This window comes from Falco peregrinus, unplaced genomic scaffold, assembly GCF_023634155.1.
Source record: "Falco peregrinus isolate bFalPer1 unplaced genomic scaffold, bFalPer1.pri scaffold_51, whole genome shotgun sequence".
Classification (NCBI taxonomy): Eukaryota; Metazoa; Chordata; class Aves; order Falconiformes; family Falconidae; genus Falco; species Falco peregrinus.
Genome location: NW_026599615.1, coordinates 1,188,831 through 1,206,289, shown reverse-complemented (window position 1 = coordinate 1,206,289; position 17,459 = coordinate 1,188,831). Strand labels below are relative to the sequence as shown.

The following is a 17,459-nucleotide window of genomic DNA, read 5'->3' as shown; positions in this document are numbered from 1 at the left end:
TGGAGCGGGCAGCTCTCCAAGTAAGAAGCCGTCACGTACCCATGCCGTCTCCCAGCCCGTCAGCCCTGGCACCCCGCTGGGAAGCTGCATATCCATCGCCTGCAGCCAGGCCTGTAAACAAACAGAGAAGCTCCCCTGAAATCACACACCTCCGCCCCAAAGTCACCCGCCTCCCAGGTACTGCCACACCTCACAGGGCACGCAATACCAATAGTGACTTCAATGGGTAGGGCTGGAGTCACTCAGGCTCCACCTGAGTGTCAAGAAAACGCACTGGTCTGGGACCAAAATAAGCCCAAAAGGGGGAAGTTGTTGTCTCAACTCCCAAATTACTACACTCTGGTTTAGAGGGTAACTACACGTGAAACAAATCTGTGCACAAAGTTCCGGTCAAGCTGACCCACTCTCTGAAGCAGTTATGCATGACGGGACTTCTCATGAAGGGAGGCAGCCTTAGGAAAGCCGGGAAACAAAGACCAGAGAGCAGTAAGAACACCATTATCTAAGCAATGCAGAACGAAGCCTTCAAGTGAGGAAAGTTTTGGTCGCGAGAGAATGCAAGCTGACAAGGCCTTGCCATCCGCTGACATCAACAGAAAATTAGGTGAAAATAGGACAAAGACAAATGTGGCAGTGGGAGGTCACGACCTCCAACCCAAATAGGTTCCTCCAGTAGAGGGCAAAACCCTGCCGGGGAAGCACGCGTATTTAGTAAAGTCCTTCACCAGTGTTAGCTGAGGCATAGAAGAGCCCACGGTCTCCCAAAACAAGAGGAAAAGCATGACCAAGGTACCAAAACCACAACTAGAAAGAGGTAAAGCACCACTGACTCAATGCACAGCCCTTCAGTTTAGCTGCCTTCAAGTCAGGCGTCCTGCCTGAAGCTGGGTGTCCAGCCCCCACCTCTCCCTGCCCCCAAGGTGTCACGGAGAGTCTTCTACCCGTCAGGGAGAACAACGGGCATGAAGGAGGCTGTGAAGCTGGGGCTGCTGCGATCCTGGCCAGGGCATGCCTACAGACGCAGCAAAGGCTGCCAGGCTCAGTGACCCCAAGCTGCCTGTGCATCCTCTCGGCCACCCACGGGCAGTCTCCCCTCCGGCAACTGGCAGCAAGGCACGAGCATCTCCAGTTCCTGCCAGCTGGGTACCAACAGCTGCCCACAACAGCTCTGGCCGGGAACGGTGTCACCAGGGCCGCAGCTGTGCCTGGGACTCAGCCTGAACCACAAGCCGCAGCAGAGACTCCGGACCATCTCTGCAGCTCACCAGTGCTTGCAAGGCATGAAATCCAGCATCAGTGCAGCAAGGCTCTGATCGATCCCTTTCTGCTTGTGGAGGCTACGGCTTCTCCACACATGCCTCTGCCCTCAGCTTCCCAACTTCTCTGGTTCAGAGGGACGTATACCCACCTGGTGCTGCTTTATCCAGATCTTTCATGATTTCCTCTAGGTCTGGCGATGACACGTGGGGAGGCTTCTCTGTAGTGCCAACAGGTTTTCTTCCTTGAGGCACGTGAAAGAAAGTATCAAGTTAAAGCTCTCACTAATAAGATACTTAGCAGGAGTGCTTCGTCTGTGAACTCAGCCAGGACTGACGATGCGCCCCTGGCATACCAGGTGAGCTCCAGCACAGGATCCAGAGCAGGAGCTGGAGCCACAATTTAACCAAACACCCATGAGAAGTTTGTGACATGCACTGTGACAGACGCTGGCACAACGGAAGAGCAGAACCTTTGAGGGGATCATGTCATGGCATGGCACACGCAATGACAAAGGTCTATACTGCCACACCTGCAAGGGACGCCTCGCTCACATTTGGGCTTGGAGCGGGCAGCTCTCCAAGTAAGAAGCCATCACGTACCCATGCCGTCTCCCAGCCTGTCAGCCCTGGCACCCCGCTGGGAAGCTGCATATCCATCGCCTGCAGCCAGGCCTGTAAACAAACAGAACAGAGAAGCTCCCATGAAATCACACACCTCCGCCCCAAAGTCACCCGCCTCCCAGGTACTGCCACACCTCACAGGGCACGCAATACCAATAGTGACTACAATGGGTAGGGCTGGAGTCACTCAGGCTCCACCTGAGAGTCAAGAAAACGCACTGGTCTGGGACCAAATAATCCCAAAAGGGGAAAGTTGTTGTCTCAACTCCCAAATTACTACACTCTGGTTTAGAGGGTAACTACACGTAAAACAAATCTGTGCACAAAGTTCCGGTCAAGCTGACCCACTCTCTGAAGCAGTTATGCATGAAGGGACTTCTCATGAAGGGAGGCAGACTTAGGAAAGCCGGGAAACAAAGACCAGAGAGCAGTAAGAACACCATTATCTAAGCAATGCAGAACAGAGCCTTCAAGTGAGGAAAGTTTTGGTCGCGAGAGAATGCAAGCTGACAAGGCCTTGCCATCCGCTGACATCAACAGAAAATTAGGTGAAAATAGGACAAAGACAAATGTGGCAGTGGGAGGTCACGACCTCCAACCCAAATAGGTTCCTCCAGTAGAGGGCAAAACCCTGCCTGGGAAGCACACGTATTTAGTAAAGTCCTTCACCAGTGTTAGCTGAGGCATAGAAGAGCCCACGGTCTCCCAAAACAAGAGGAAAAGCATGACCAAGGTACCAAAACCACAACTAGAAAGAGGTAAAGCACCACTGACTCAATGCACAGCCCTTCAGTTTAGCTGCCTTCAAGTCAGGCGTCCTGCCTGAAGCTGGGTGTCCAGCCCCCACCTCTCCCTGCCCCCAAGGTGTCACGGAGAGTCTTCTACCCGTCAGGGAGAACAACGGGCATGAAGGAGGCTGTGAAGCTGGGGCTGCTGCGATCCTGGCCAGGGCATGCCTACAGACGCAGCAAAGGCTGCCAGGCTCAGTGACCCCAAGCTGCCTGTGCATCCTCTCGGCCACCCACGGGCAGTCTCCCCTCCGGCAACTGGCAGCAAGGCACGAGCATCTCCAGTTCCTGCCAGCTGGGTACCAACAGCTGCCCACAACAGCTCTGGCCAGGAACGGTGTCACCAGGGCCGCAGCTGTGCCTGGGACTCAGCCTGAACCACAAGCCGCAGCAGAGACTCCGGACCATCTCTGCAGCTCACCAGTGCTTGCAAGGCATGAAATCCAGCATCAGTGCAGTGCAGCAAGGCTCTGATCGATCCCTTTCTGCTTGTGGAGTCTACGGCTTCTCCACACATGCCTCTGCCCTCAGCTTCCCAACTTCTCTGGTTCAGAGGGACGTATACCCACCTGGTGCTGCTTTATCCAGATCTTTCATGATTTCCTCTAGGTCTGGCGATGACACGTGGGGAGGCTTCTCTGTAGTGCCAACAGGTTTTCTTCCTTGAGGCACGTGAAAGAAAGTATCAAGTTAAAGCTCTCACTAATAAGATACTTAGCAGGAGTGCTTCGTCTGTGAACTCAGCCAGGACTGACGATGCGCCCCTGGCATACCAGGTGAGCTCCAGCACAGGATCCAGAGCAGGAGCTGGAGCCACAGCTGCAACCAAACACCCATGAGAAGTTTGTGACATGCACTGTGACAGACGCTGGCACAACGGAAGAGCAGAACCTTTGAGGGGATCATGTCATGACATGGCACACGCAATGACAAAGGTCTATACTCCCACACCTGCAAGGGACGCCTCGCTCACATTTGGGCTTGGAGCGGGCAGCTCTCCAAGTAAGAAGCCGTCACGTACCCATGCCGTCTCCCAGCCCGTCAGCCCTGGCACCCCGCTGGGAAGCTGCATATCCATCGCTTGCAGCCAGGCCTGTAAACAAACAGAGAAGCTCCCCTGAAATCACACACCTCCGCCCCAAAGTCACCCGCCTCCCAGGTACTGCCACACCTCACAGGGCACGCAATACCAATAGTGACTACAATGTGTAGGGCTGGAGTCACTCAGGCTCCACCTGAGAGTCAAGAAAACGCACTGGTCTGGGACCAAAATAAGCCCAAAAGGGGGAAGTTGTTGTCTCAACTCCCAAATTACTACACTCTGGTTTAGAGGGTAACTACACGTAAAACAAATCTGTGCACAAAGTTCCGGTCAAGCTGACCCACTCTCCGAAGCAGTTATGCATGAAGGGACTTCTCATGAAGGGAGGCAGCCTTAGGAAAGCCGGGAAACAAAGACCAGAGAGCAGTAAGAACACCATTATCTAAGCAATGCAGAACGAAGCCTTCAAGTGAGGAAAGTTTTGGTCGCGAGAGAATGCAAGCTGACAAGGCCTTGCCATCCGCTGACATCAACAGAAAATTAGGTGAAAATAGGACAAAGACAAATGTGGCAGTGGGAGGTCACGACCTCCAACCCAAATAGGTTCCTCCAGTAGAGGGCAAAACCCTGCCTGGGAAGCACGCGTATTTAGTAAAGTCCTTCACCAGTGTTAGCTGAGGCATAGAAGAGCCCACGGTCTCCCAAAACAAGAGGAAAAGCATGACCAAGGTACCAAAACCACAACTAGAAAGAGGTAAAGCACCACTGACTCAATGCACAGCCCTTCAGTTTAGCTGCCTTCAAGTCAGGCGTCCTGCCTGAAGCTGGGTGTCCAGCCCCCACCTCTCCCTGCCCCCAAGGTGTCACGGAGAGTCTTCTACCCGTCAGGGAGAACAACGGGCATGAAGGAGGCTGTGAAGCTGGGGCTGCTGCGATCCTGGCCAGGGCATGCCTACAGACGCAGCAAAGGCTGCCAGGCTCAGTGACCCCAAGCTGCCTGTGCATCCTCTCGGCCACCCACGGGCAGTCTCCCCTCCGGCAACTGGCAGCAAGGCACGAGCATCTCCAGTTCCTGCCAGCTGGGTACCAACAGCTGCCCACAACAGCTCTGGCCGGGAACGGTGTCACCAGGGCCGCAGCTGTGCCTGGGACTCAGCCTGAACCACAAGCCGCAGCAGAGACTCCGGACCATCTCTGCAGCTCACCAGTGCTTGCAAGGCATGAAATCCAGCATCAGTGCAGTGCAGCAAGGCTCTGATCGATCCCTTTCTGCTTGTGGAGGCTACGGCTTCTCCACACATGCCTCTGCCCTCAGCTTCCCAACTTCTCTGGTTCAGAGGGACGTATACCCACCTGGTGCTGCTTTATCCAGATCTTTCATGATTTCCTCTAGGTCTGGCGATGACACGTGGGGAGGCTTCTCTGTAGTGCCAACAGGTTTTCTTCCTTGAGGCACGTGAAAGAAAGTATCAAGTTAAAGCTCTCACTAATAAGATACTTAGCAGGAGTGCTTCGTCTGTGAACTCAGCCAGGACTGACGATGCGCCCCTGGCATACCAGGTGAGCTCCAGCACAGGATCCAGAGCAGGAGCTGGAGCCACAATTTAACCAAACACCCATGAGAAGTTTGTGACATGCACTGTGACAGACGCTGGCACAACGGAAGAGCAGAACCTTTGAGGGGATCATGTCATGACATGGCACACGCAATGACAAAGGTCTATACTCCCACACCTGCAAGGGACGCCTCGCTCACATTTGGGCTTGGAGCGGGCAGCTCTCCAAGTAAGAAGCCGTCACGTACCCATGCCGTCTCCCAGCCCGTCAGCCCTGGCACCCCGCTGGGAAGCTGCATATCCATCGCCTGCAGCCAGGCCTGTAAACAAACAGAACAGAGAAGCTCCCCTGAAATCACACACCTCCGCCCCAAAGTCACCCGCCTCCCAGGTACTGCCACACCTCACAGGGCACGCAATACCAATAGTGACTACAATGGGTAGGGCTGGAGTCACTCAGGCTCCACCTGAGAGTCAAGAAAACGCACTGGTCTGGGACCAAATAATCCCAAAAGGGGGAAGTTGTTGTCTCAACTCCCAAATTACTACACTCTGGTTTAGAGGGTAACTACACGTAAAACAAATCTGTGCACAAAGTTCCGGTCAAGCTGACCCACTCTCTGAAGCAGTTATGCATGAAGGGACTTCTCATGAAGGGAGGCAGCCTTAGGAAAGCCGGGAAACAAAGACCAGAGAGCAGTAAGAACACCATTATCTAAGCAATGCAGAACGAAGCCTTCAAGTGAGGAAAGTTTTGGTCGCGAGAGAATGCAAGCTGACAAGGCCTTGCCATCCGCTGACATCAACAGAAAATTAGGTGAAAATAGGACAAAGACAAATGTGGCAGTGGGAGGTCACGACCTCCAACCCAAATAGGTTCCTCCAGTAGAGGGCAAAACCCTGCCTGGGAAGCACGCGTATTTAGTAAAGTCCTTCACCAGTGTTAGCTGAGGCATAGAAGAGCCCACGGTCTCCCAAAACAAGAGGAAAAGCATGACCAAGGTACCAAAACCACAACTAGAAAGAGGTAAAGCACCACTGACTCAATGCACAGCCCTTCAGTTTAGCTGCCTTCAAGTCAGGCGTCCTGCCTGAAGCTGGGTGTCCAGCCCCCACCTCTCCCTGCCCCCAAGGTGTCACGGAGAGTCTTCTACCCGTCAGGGAGAACAACGGGCATGAAGGAGGCTGTGAAGCTGGGGCTGCTGCGATCCTGGCCAGGGCATGCCTACAGACGCAGCAAAGGCTGCCAGGCTCAGTGACCCCAAGCTGCCTGTGCATCCTCTCGGCCACCCACGGGCAGTCTCCCCTCCGGCAACTGGCAGCAAGGCACGAGCATCTCCAGTTCCTGCCAGCTGGGTACCAACAGCTGCCCACAACAGCTCTGGCCGGGAACGGTGTCACCAGGGCCGCAGCTGTGCCTGGGACTCAGCCTGAACCACAAGCCGCAGCAGAGACTCCGGACCATCTCTGCAGCTCACCAGTGCTTGCAAGGCATGAAATCCAGCATCAGTGCAGCAAGGCTCTGATCGATCCCTTTCTGCTTGTGGAGGCTACGGCTTCTCCACACATGCCTCTGCCCTCAGCTTCCCAACTTCTCTGGTTCAGAGGGACGTATACCCACCTGGTGCTGCTTTATCCAGATCTTTCATGATTTCCTCTAGGTCTGGCGATGACACGTGGGGAGGCTTCTCTGCATTGTCCGCAGGTTTTCTTCCTTGAGGCACGTGAAAGAAAGTATCAAGTTAAAGCTCTCACTAATAAGATACTTAGCAGGAGTGCTTCGTCTGTGAACTCAGCCAGGACTGACGATGCGCCCCTGGCATACCAGGTGAGCTCCAGCACAGGATCCAGAGCAGGAGCTGGAGCCACAATTTAACCAAACACCCATGAGAAGTTTGTGACATGCACTGTGACAGACGCTGGCACAACGGAAGAGCAGAACCTTTGAGGGGATCATGTCATGGCATGGCACACGCAATGACAAAGGTCTATACTGCCACACCTGCAAGGGACGCCTCGCTCACATTTGGGCTTGGAGCGGGCAGCTCTCCAAGTAAGAAGCCATCACGTACCCATGCCGTCTCCCAGCCCGTCAGCCCTGGCAACCCGCTGGGAAGCTGCATATCCATCGCCTGCAGCCAGGCCTGTAAACAAACAGAGAAGCTCCCCTGAAATCACACACCTCCGCCCCAAAGTCACCCGCCTCCCAGGTACTGCCACACCTCACAGGGCACGCAATACCAATAGTGACTACAATGTGTAGGGCTGGAGTCACTCAGGCTCCACCTGAGAGTCAAGAAAACGCACTGGTCTGGGACCAAAATAAGCCCAAAAGGGGGAAGTTGTTGTCTCAACTCCCAAATTACTACACTCTGGTTTAGAGGGTAACTACACGTGAAACAAATCTGTGCACAAAGTTCCGGTCAAGCTGACCCACTCTCTGAAGCAGTTATGCATGAAGGGACTTCTCATGAAGGGAGGCAGCCTTAGGAAAGCCGGGAAACAAAGACCAGAGAGCAGTAAGAACACCATTATCTAAGCAATGCAGAACGAAGCCTTCAAGTGAGGAAAGTTTTGGTCGCGAGAGAATGCAAGCTGACAAGACCTTGCCATCCGCTGACATCAACAGAAAATTAGGTGAAAATAGGACAAAGACAAATGTGGCAGTGGGAGGTCACGACCTCCAACCCAAATAGGTCCCTCCAGAAGAGGGCAAAACCCTGCCCGGAGAGCATGCATAAAGACCTTCAGCACTGCTGTCTCAGGATGGGTACAATTTTGCTGTAGAAGCAAGAAACTTGTAATCAGTCCTGTGTATGATAAGGAAGGTTCAATATACTATGAAGTATAAGAAGTGTGCACTGGACGGGGGAAGGGAGGGAAGATTCCATCGTATCTTCGGGGATCTGTCGACAGGCTGAACCTGTCTTCTCCCACATAGAGATGCCAACTGGGTAAGAACTATATTCAGTGACTATCTCATACCAGCTTTTATTAGGTGCGTTGTTTTAAGCTTGATTTGCAGTTACTATATTATCACCAGCAGTCTTTGAACCTTATCCTTTCATAAACTAGCAGTTTGTATAATAAAAATCTTGAGCTTGTGTAAGTCTCTGGAGATCTGAATAACTGATATAAGGATCTGGCTCAGTGACGTTGAATAGGTTAGTTGAATCACTCTCGTCTACAGTGGGCTGTCAAAACGCAGGTAGCGGGCTAGCTGGTCGGCCATGAGGGTATCGTCTGTCTGGGGAAATTGACAGGTTGATCAAATATGAAGGGTTTGAGGAATCCCCCTTCTTAATGTGACACACCTGTTGGCTGGGACCGGAAAGCTTTCAAAGTACTGTTTCCAGGCCACGTGCAACACCCTTCAAAGACCAGGTGGACAAACATACAGCCTCTTAGGAATTCTTACTGGGACAACTCTACTGGGCACTAAAGAAGCCCACAGGAAAGGACTGGAGGGAAAAAAAAAATCACCTTTTTTTTTGTCTCATGGAGAAGTGCCTACTTCTGAGACTACTGAGAGTCTGCTGCACCACAGCTGCCCTGTTACTTCCCCTGGCCTGCGAGATGGGGCTGTGTGTTGGGGACCTGGGGTTGCCCAAGGAGAGCACTGCAGGGCTAGAGCAGGAATGCTCCCGCCTTCCTGAATGGACATCTCCCAAGGACAGATGTCCCCAAAGCTGATAGCCAGAGCGCAGCCCAGGAGCAGTGGAGTCACGGCACCAGGCACGGCTGTGACCCAGCCAGAGGACAAGCACTCCCGTGGACTAATGCCTGGCCCTGCTGTGCAGCTCTGGCCCCGACTCGCAGGCCGGGGAAGGCTGCCACACCACACTGCCCAGGGTTGGGTTCCAGCCCTCACCCGCCAACCTACCTAATCGCCACGGAGCAGCCCAAGTGTCCTGGGCTTGCAGGGCCACCAGGAGGAAGAGGATAAGGATGCAGGAGAGGGACACAGCCCCCTGTGCCTGCACCATGCTGCTGCTGCTGCTGCTGCTGCTGCTGCTGCAGTCACCACTGCTGCTGCTGCTGCTGGCACTGATGGACCACGCCCACGGCACAACGTATCATGGTGTGGAACACTGGGGCTTGTGACCTCACAGCCCAGCCTCCTCAGGGCAGCCATGCCCCCGGCATGCTGCCACCCACCCAAGCACCCCCCTGGCACACCCCACCCCAGGAAGGCAGGGCTTCCAGTGGAGACCGAGACTGACACTGAGCTAAGGAGTGTTTTGACTGTCTAGAGCTTGATGATAGTGATGAAAGGGCCGAGTGTTTATGGGTACGAACGAGGGGAAAGGCCAGCAATGCAGATGTCATGGTGGGAGGCTCTTAAGACCACCACAGCAGGATGAAGAGGCAGATGAAATATTCTATCAATCAGCAGCTGGGAGAAATCTCACCATCGCTACCCTTGTTCTCATGAGGGAATTGAGCTTCCCAGATGTCTGCTGGAAATACAGTACAGCAGAGAGGAAAGGCTCTAGGAGCTTCCTGAGCTGTGCGGACGAGACCTTCCTGACCCAGCTGGTGAGGGAGCCTGCTAGGGAAGGAGCACCCTGCAGCTGTTGTTTGCTAACAGAGAAGGACTTGTGGGCGATGTGATGGCTGGAGGCCATCTGGGCCATGGCCATCGTGACATGTTAAGAGGTTTGATTCTTGAGAAGTAAGGAGGGGGGGCAGCAGAACTGCTCCCTTGGACTTCCAGAGAGCAGACTGCATCTGTCCTCTTTTTGAATAAAAATGCCGCGGTTTAGATATACGACTTATTTATAGAATTACAAGCATGGAAAACCAGTCTTTTCCATAAGAAAGCAACTACGGAACCTCTTCACTGACAGTAAATACCTCAATACGTGAGTACCCCATGCCACATGCCAATACCAACTCCAATGCAACATAACTGAAATACCTCCACTGGAGATACCAGTTCTGCAATTAAGTCTTGAGCTTTCCTTACAGAGCCTGCCACACCACCCGCTAGCATGTTCCGTTAACCTCCCAAACACTGGCCTTGAGAACCTGAGCGTGAAGCTGTTCTCAAGCACAAGCATGGAAACCCAACCATCAGTGGTCCGAGAGGTATGCAAAGATGAACATCTATGTCTCCCCTGTTGACACTCCTGAGGATAGGAAGCCAGAAGAGCTGTTCAGTTACCCAAGTCTAAATAGGTTTAGTATCTTTACTGAAAGCTGGCGAGACACAAGCCTAAGAAATCTTTGCTCCATATCTAACCATCGCTGAAACACTGAATCGAAAGGAAGCAAAGGAAGACAGAAGACACGCCAGGTCTGCCAAGCAAAGAACATGAGGAAGTTTCTCAGCGCACAGAAGCACAGCTGCAGACAGAGTTCCTGCTGACAAGCAGGCAGCAGGAGTGAACTTTATCCATTTGGGACCCTTTGAGAACACCAGGCACCCAGATAGTGCTGAAGGATGCTTTGTACATAGCGGACCCTCGGAGAGAAGCAGACATGTCCAGTTTTATGCCCTGGGGAAGTGCCCTGACACTGTCCTGCCCCTCGGGTGGCGTAGGATAATTAAAATACAGGAACTTATTAGTAAGCATGGGCTAATTCCTGGCCCACTGTGATGCTAACAGTAGCCCACAAATCTCTCAACTAGTTTTGCTCAGCCTGTATTTATGACAGTTACATTGCTCTATGTTGTGGGGGAAAGCAGGTGACACAGCTTGCCCCCTTGATGCACAGGGCTGTGTTTCAAAGGACTACGACAAGCCCAGAAGAGCACAGCATAGAACAGCTTATACGTAATTGAGTATCACATCACAAAACATACTGCATGCATCTATCCATGAAAATGGGGTTTATGTAGGCACATGCAAAATGGGTCTCCTGCTCAAAACCCAGCAAATCCTGATTTTAAAAAATCATATACTGAAATGTAAGACGACATACCTTTGGGTTTGTTGCTAAATCCCCATGTCGATGTAATTCCTTCACTGCCATCTGAAATCGTTCAGCTTAAGGCACTTTCCACGCCAAGCAAAGAAAGCTCAACTCAGAAGGGAAAGATCCTTCTTGATGGGACGCATCATCTGTGACAACCGGACACCTTCCCGCCCACTGAAACATAGCAGCAGAGTTAAAAGCAGCTTTTAAATTCCAAGTGGAGAGGTGCAAAGTCTGAAAACTACAGGACATTCTCTTCCTAGCACAAAATAATCAACTTTTTCCCACTTCTCTGCAAACCCCAACCCCGGTGTTTTGTGTTTTTCACACTGCAGCACAGAAAGCCAGTACCCACAGCTGCACAAGGACTTCCAGTGCCAGTGTGCAAAGCATCGAGGAGTCTGGGCTCAGTCTTGGCAGTACAGGAGCGATCCACCTCAAACGCACTGCACAGTCTGCACCTGGGGGTATCACAGGTCAATAGTTAATCACTGCTTTTCCTCCCAGTAACAATAAGGAGAGAAAAAAAGAAAATCTCCTTACATCCATGGCTCTTCTTTACAGGCTAGAGGTTTACGGAAGTGATGACCCATTTCACCCAACATTCAAGACACCTTCTGAACAATTTTCAGAACTGTCCCAAACCCCCCAGATCTTACACAACAATCAGTCCAAAGAAAGTACAGAGGTCTCTGCGCTACTGGACACATGCAGGAACACTTGTGTTTACTGGACACCTTTGTAAAGGGAAAAGGCATTACACCAGCGTACCAGATCCTTGCCCAAAAGACTTTTCAAACCACCTGTTTGTTGACGCAGTCACTGCACTTCAACCCTTCCACCCACGACAACATCCTCTCAGGGGGCAGACTTGCCTGCTCTTGATCACAGAATCAGTCAGCAGAGCTCATATTGAACCAAGCTAAAAACTGGGCCCAGCCTCTACGTTCACGGTTGGGATACACGGCTCCTATCACAGGGCTCACATGGCAGTCCCACCTGGCTTACGTATCTGAAGTTGCATTTCCCACGGGTCAAATATTCCTCTTCACATCTGCCTTGAAACTGAGGGCTCATGGTCAGCGAGAGAAGGGAGTTCCTTGCCTCCTGTGCAGTCAGGTCACGTTCCCCTGCTAAAGGCAGCCTGCTCAGGCCTCCCATTTGTGTACAATCTGTTAAAAGAGTAAAATCAAGTCTGAAGGTTATTCATTTGCTTCCTTAAACATTCTACCATTTGCAGCATTTGGCCCCCAGAAGATGACTTCTGACATAGCAACTTCAACCAAGCAACTGGCAGTTCAACAGAATCACCAACAGCCAGGTCTGTACCCTTGGGGAGACACTTTCAAAGCTCTTTGGAGGATTGCACTGGATCTGTGTGCTTTAGACCCCACTGCGTGGATTTACTGTTTTACTGGCAAAGGTTTTATGTACCACACGTGAACATCTTCAAAACACCTACTGTAATGGTCTCATGCGTAAACAGACACAATGATCCTCTAATATCACACACGAAGAACTCAATGGATGCCCCTACCAAGGCAGTGGTTCCCTTCTGTAGCCACTGAACAAGCAAAAGGATGGATCAGAACGACATTATCAAGCTCTGAAGCAAAATTTCTGTCCTCCTTTAGCTGTAATTTAGAGCTTCATTGAGTGCTGAAGAGTGTCAGCCTGACAGCTCTGAAGCAGGAAGCGCTTGATCCTCTGTGCCAGAACCACACCGGCACTGGCCACACAAGCTGCCTGCGTACTCACAGGGTCAGGGTCAGGGTCCTGGTCCGGGTCAGGGTCTGTACTGCCCTGCCACCGCAACACAGAAGTGAGGAAAGTGAAATGGAGATAGAAGTGTTCATTTTCCACGTAGTTGATGCTGGCAGCTTCTTGCCTCCAGCATTCCTGCACCTCAGGAGCCTGGGAAATGACAACAAATGAGAAAGTTCCTAAAAATAATTTGCCTAACACACCACAGCGTAGCACTTCCATATGCCCACACCACACTTCTGGCTCCCAGCTGCTCTCCTGTGCTTCCCTTTAGCTACCTGGGAGGCACCTTTTCCATCTCCTCAGATCTCAGAACACCCAACTCATGGCTCTAACATTCTTCCCCTTCCTCTCAACATCTTCCTGGTGGTCTCCGCTTTCTGCCCTCCAGATTAGGGCCTTATCATAACAGGACAAGGAGAGCACTGGGGGTTTTTTCTGTAAGGAAGCCAAATACTTAAAACTCTTAATTAAAATATAAATTTTAAAGAGGAAGGGAAAAGCCAAAATGACAGCCAAGTGGAAGTTTCATTTGGTGCTCAAACCACCTGAACACTTCTGCTGCAGCTGCAGCCGAGAGCTGGCCCTTAGATGCCTGATCAGGATAAAGCCCCAAATCCTGCCACTAAGGTTTCAAATGACAAAATAACATCATCTAAGGGAAGGCAAAATGGATAAACACAAACATCGCCGTATGTTTACAGGGCCTTCACAGCACAGTGGTTCTCTGATGGCACCCAGAACTTAGCAGTATGAAGAATTACAAAGGTCAAGTGCTCTTTATAAGCGATGCACCCTTAAATCAACACTAGTGACAAAAGAGCCAAGCACTTGACTTGCAGAACGGCAGACGATTCCTGACTTTCTCCACAGCTTCTACTACTGATGAAGCTTACAACCACCTCACCATTTGGGAACAACATCCGTTGCTAGTGTTGCTCTGGTTGGAAACTCAGCAGGCTGGCACGTTCCTTCCTTCAGAGCCAGAAGGAATTTGTCGTTACAGGAATTCTCATGCCACTGAACTGGCAGCAAGGTACACAAGCCTCTTAATCCCTTTTTATACTTCTGCGCTTGTGCCATATAACCATTCTCCACTCTCCATCTCACCACCTCTCCAAGCAGAAAAGTCCCATCTGCCACACACTTGTCACAAACTACGTAGGATATGACACAGGTTTCAAATACATCAGAAAGTATCAAATCAGACACTTTAAAACATAAAAGAAAACTAAAAAAAGGTGGCAGTGGGAAATTATTTTCTACCTTGACTGTTAGGTTCACAAGCTGCTAGTAGTTAACATTAATGGCGCACTATTTCAAGGTCGCTGCTAGTAGTTAACATTAATGGCGCACTATTTCAAGGTCGCTGCTAGTAGTTAACATTAATGGCGCACTATTTCAAGGTCGTGATGGCAACCTGCAATGTGTGGGTATCAGCGAGAGAACTGCTGCCTTGCACCAGTTCAGGTGCTCCACCTATACCTTGTCACAGGTTTGAATTTTTTGTTTGCTTGTTTTAAATGCTTATCAGGGTAGGATTTGCCTACCAAGACCAGATTTTAAGTGAAGTTACATTAAGCTGCTCTTGCTTTAAGTACAGCAAGATAGCTCCACTGCTACATTCAGCCACAAGAACGTAAACACCTCCAGCTTCATAGACACCCATACATTATTTTTGTAAGGAACAAATGACTAAACATGGAACAACACTATGGAAAAAGCAAAAGAATGCACACAATCAGCATTTCCCTATTTGGACCAAAACCCAAACATCTCTAACAGCAGATAAGTCTGAATTAAAAATCAACCACATCCAGATCCCAAACGGGGTAGGGGTTATTGTATGCCACAGACCTGGACTTGACTGTTGAAGGAAATCACGCGCTACGGAAAATTTGAGGTGGTTCTGCGGAAGGTTAACTACAGCCTTGGCAACTTCCTTGGGACATGAAAGGTACGTGCGCTACAGTACCACCCGCAATAAAGGAAACCAGTCTCGCAGTTTGAGTTCAATACCACATCCGCAAACCAAATGAGGCTGCTACGTTTGAGGAACACTGATGGAAACCTCACCTGCCATCCCAAAGTTATGCTACGGCATTTCTTCCCTTTTTGCCACTTTCCTCAGCCTTGGTACATCTTTTGCAGAATCTGAAGCAAGGGCCCATAGCTTCTTCCTGTTTCTAACAGTGAATGTCTGGGTTTCACACGTTGGTTTCTTGTGCGGCGCCAATAAGACCCAACACTCGCCTTCAGAAATGCATCCGTACACTAGGCAAGAAAAGGAAAATTACCAGTCACGACATTGTACTGCCCACAGGGCAACAGAGTGCCCCACTCGTAAGAGGATTTAAGGCCGTAAATAACCCTCAAATATCTTCATGAACAAGCACAGTTTAATCATGTGCTTTTAATCTGACTACCGACACAATCTAACAAGAAGACACATTAAGGGAAGCAGAGCTGTAGTTAAAAAAGTGGGGCTTCTCTTTCATCTCCTGAGGGTTTACCATCCAGAGCTGGCTGAAGTTCTGAACCTGCAAACCGCTCCCCCATGCTTGTATGCTCGCTCTGGGAAACAAAGACGGCTGTTTGAATTCTTTTGCAGGTACAATCTTTCTTTACTTTTGAGTTGGAATGAAATGAAAAGCTGCCATCAGTCCCACTTACGGCACAGAGACACCCCTATGTTCCACGCACACGCCTGCCCAGAAACGCATGCAGAGGGAAGCCATCCCTTGGGTATCAAACACAGAAACAGCACTGAAAACCTTGACTTCTGAGAGTCCCTGCAGCGTTCTCCCAGGCCAATACACAGCATGCTTGTGGCAGGATCACCACTGCGTGTGCGTCACTTGCTTTCATTTCCATCCTCATCTCTAACCTGGCACTTGCCACCTCCAGAATGCAGCATGCATAAAAGCAATTCCGTTTACTACAAGCACAGCACCGTGTGAACCTTCTGCATGAAGCCCGGTATTTAAAGGAATTGCTATAAAGAATAAAAATCTGCCGGCACCACTGACACACAGACACGCTGTGTTTTCTGAAGAGGGCCGATACATGAAACCTGCAAACTAAGGACTGCGACAAACTAAGCTCGCTCCTTGCCCCTCTTCTTTTGCCCTCAGGCTGGTGCAGGAGCTCCTTTCACCAGAGCAGGCACACCACAGACACAGCCTCACCGAGGGGAAGGGTGGGGAGGGGATAAGGGCAGAGGGGGAAAGGAAAGACCCACAGAAGCAGCTTTGCTGCCCACTGCCAAAGTCACAAGCCGCTCACGGATCCTGTCCCCTCGCCCTGCCTCTGCTGGTCTGTGCCTCCGTCCCCCTTCCCGCCCCTCCGCTCCTCTCCCTAGCCCTCTCTCCTGCTGCTGATCCTGCATCCCTTGCGGCACCCCCCTGCCCCTCTGTCTCTGTCCCGCTGCATCCCTCTGCCCGCTCCTCGTCAGTCCCTGTCCTTTCTCCATCCCTGCCCAGCCCCCCCCGCTCTCCCTGCCCCTCTCCGGCCACCCCTCCCCTCCGCCTTGACCCACCTCTCCCTGCCGCTCAGTGCCTCCCTTCCCCTCGTCTCTGCCCACGGGGGCTCCGGGGCCGGGGCCTGTGCTCGGGCAGTCCCGGGAAGGGGCCATGGCGCCTACAGGGCCCGGGCTGGGGGCTGGTGTCCTCCCAGGGCCTGACTGCTGGGCAGGGATGTCCCATGGCCTGCTGGGAGAAGGCGTGCCCCGGGGCATGCTGGGAGCTGTAGGCCCGGGGCCACCCCATGGCCAGGTTGTTCCCGGGGCATGCTGGGAGCTGTAGGCCTGGCACCACCCCATGGCCAGGCTGTTCCCGGGGCATGCTGGGAGCTGCCACTGCCCACCCTCAGCCTCCTGGCAGCCATGTTGGGCTGGGCAGGCACAGCCTGTGCTGGGGCTGTGGCCCGGCTGAGGGGACCTGTGGCCGGCCGTGGGGTGAGGGATGCCCCTTGGGCTGGCACAGGGGTGTCTGCTGCCTGCTGGCTGCCCGGGGGTTCTGTGGGGAGGTTCCAGCCCCCCGCTGTGCCAGGCCCCGGGGCAGCTGGAGTCAGGGTTGGCCGGGGCAGCCCTGGGGGGGAGCTGAGAGCTAAGGAGGGAAAGAGGCGCCGGCAGGTGCCCCGGGCACGGGCACCGGGCACCCCGACTTGCAGAGCCCCCTGGAGCCGCCCCGGCGTCTGTAGGTCCTGCAGGAATAGGGCTAGCGTGTTTTTCTGCTGACTCTGACGGGGCTCTGGCTACACCTGTCCTGCTGAGGGACTGGGAACATGCAGCTGCCTGGGAGAGTCACCAGCCAGAGTATGAGTGCTCAAGCCTTGTTTCCCTTGCTGGAAAACACTTCATTTTTAAATACAGCCTCTCAGCGGCGAGATCCAGGCAGTCGGGATTGCTTCCTGTAGGGAGCAGCCTGGTGACTGGAGGCTGCTGCCTTCAGTGGCAGAGCTGGACGCTTCTCCTCGCTGACAGGATTAAGTTATAAAGAATCACTCG

General features: G+C 52.2%; 1 long non-coding RNA gene across 1 annotated transcript; it reads right to left on the bottom strand.

The window, feature by feature from the left end:
- Positions 1–11,841: 11,841 nt before the first annotated feature.
- LOC129783531 (uncharacterized) lies at positions 11,842–16,629 on the bottom strand. The gene is made up of 3 exons (XR_008745327.1): positions 16,491–16,629; positions 15,029–15,226; positions 11,842–12,360 (listed from the first exon to the last, which is right to left on the bottom strand). It is a non-coding gene; the product is annotated as an uncharacterized LOC129783531 (long non-coding RNA).
- Between the last annotated feature and the right edge of the window lie 830 nt (positions 16,630–17,459).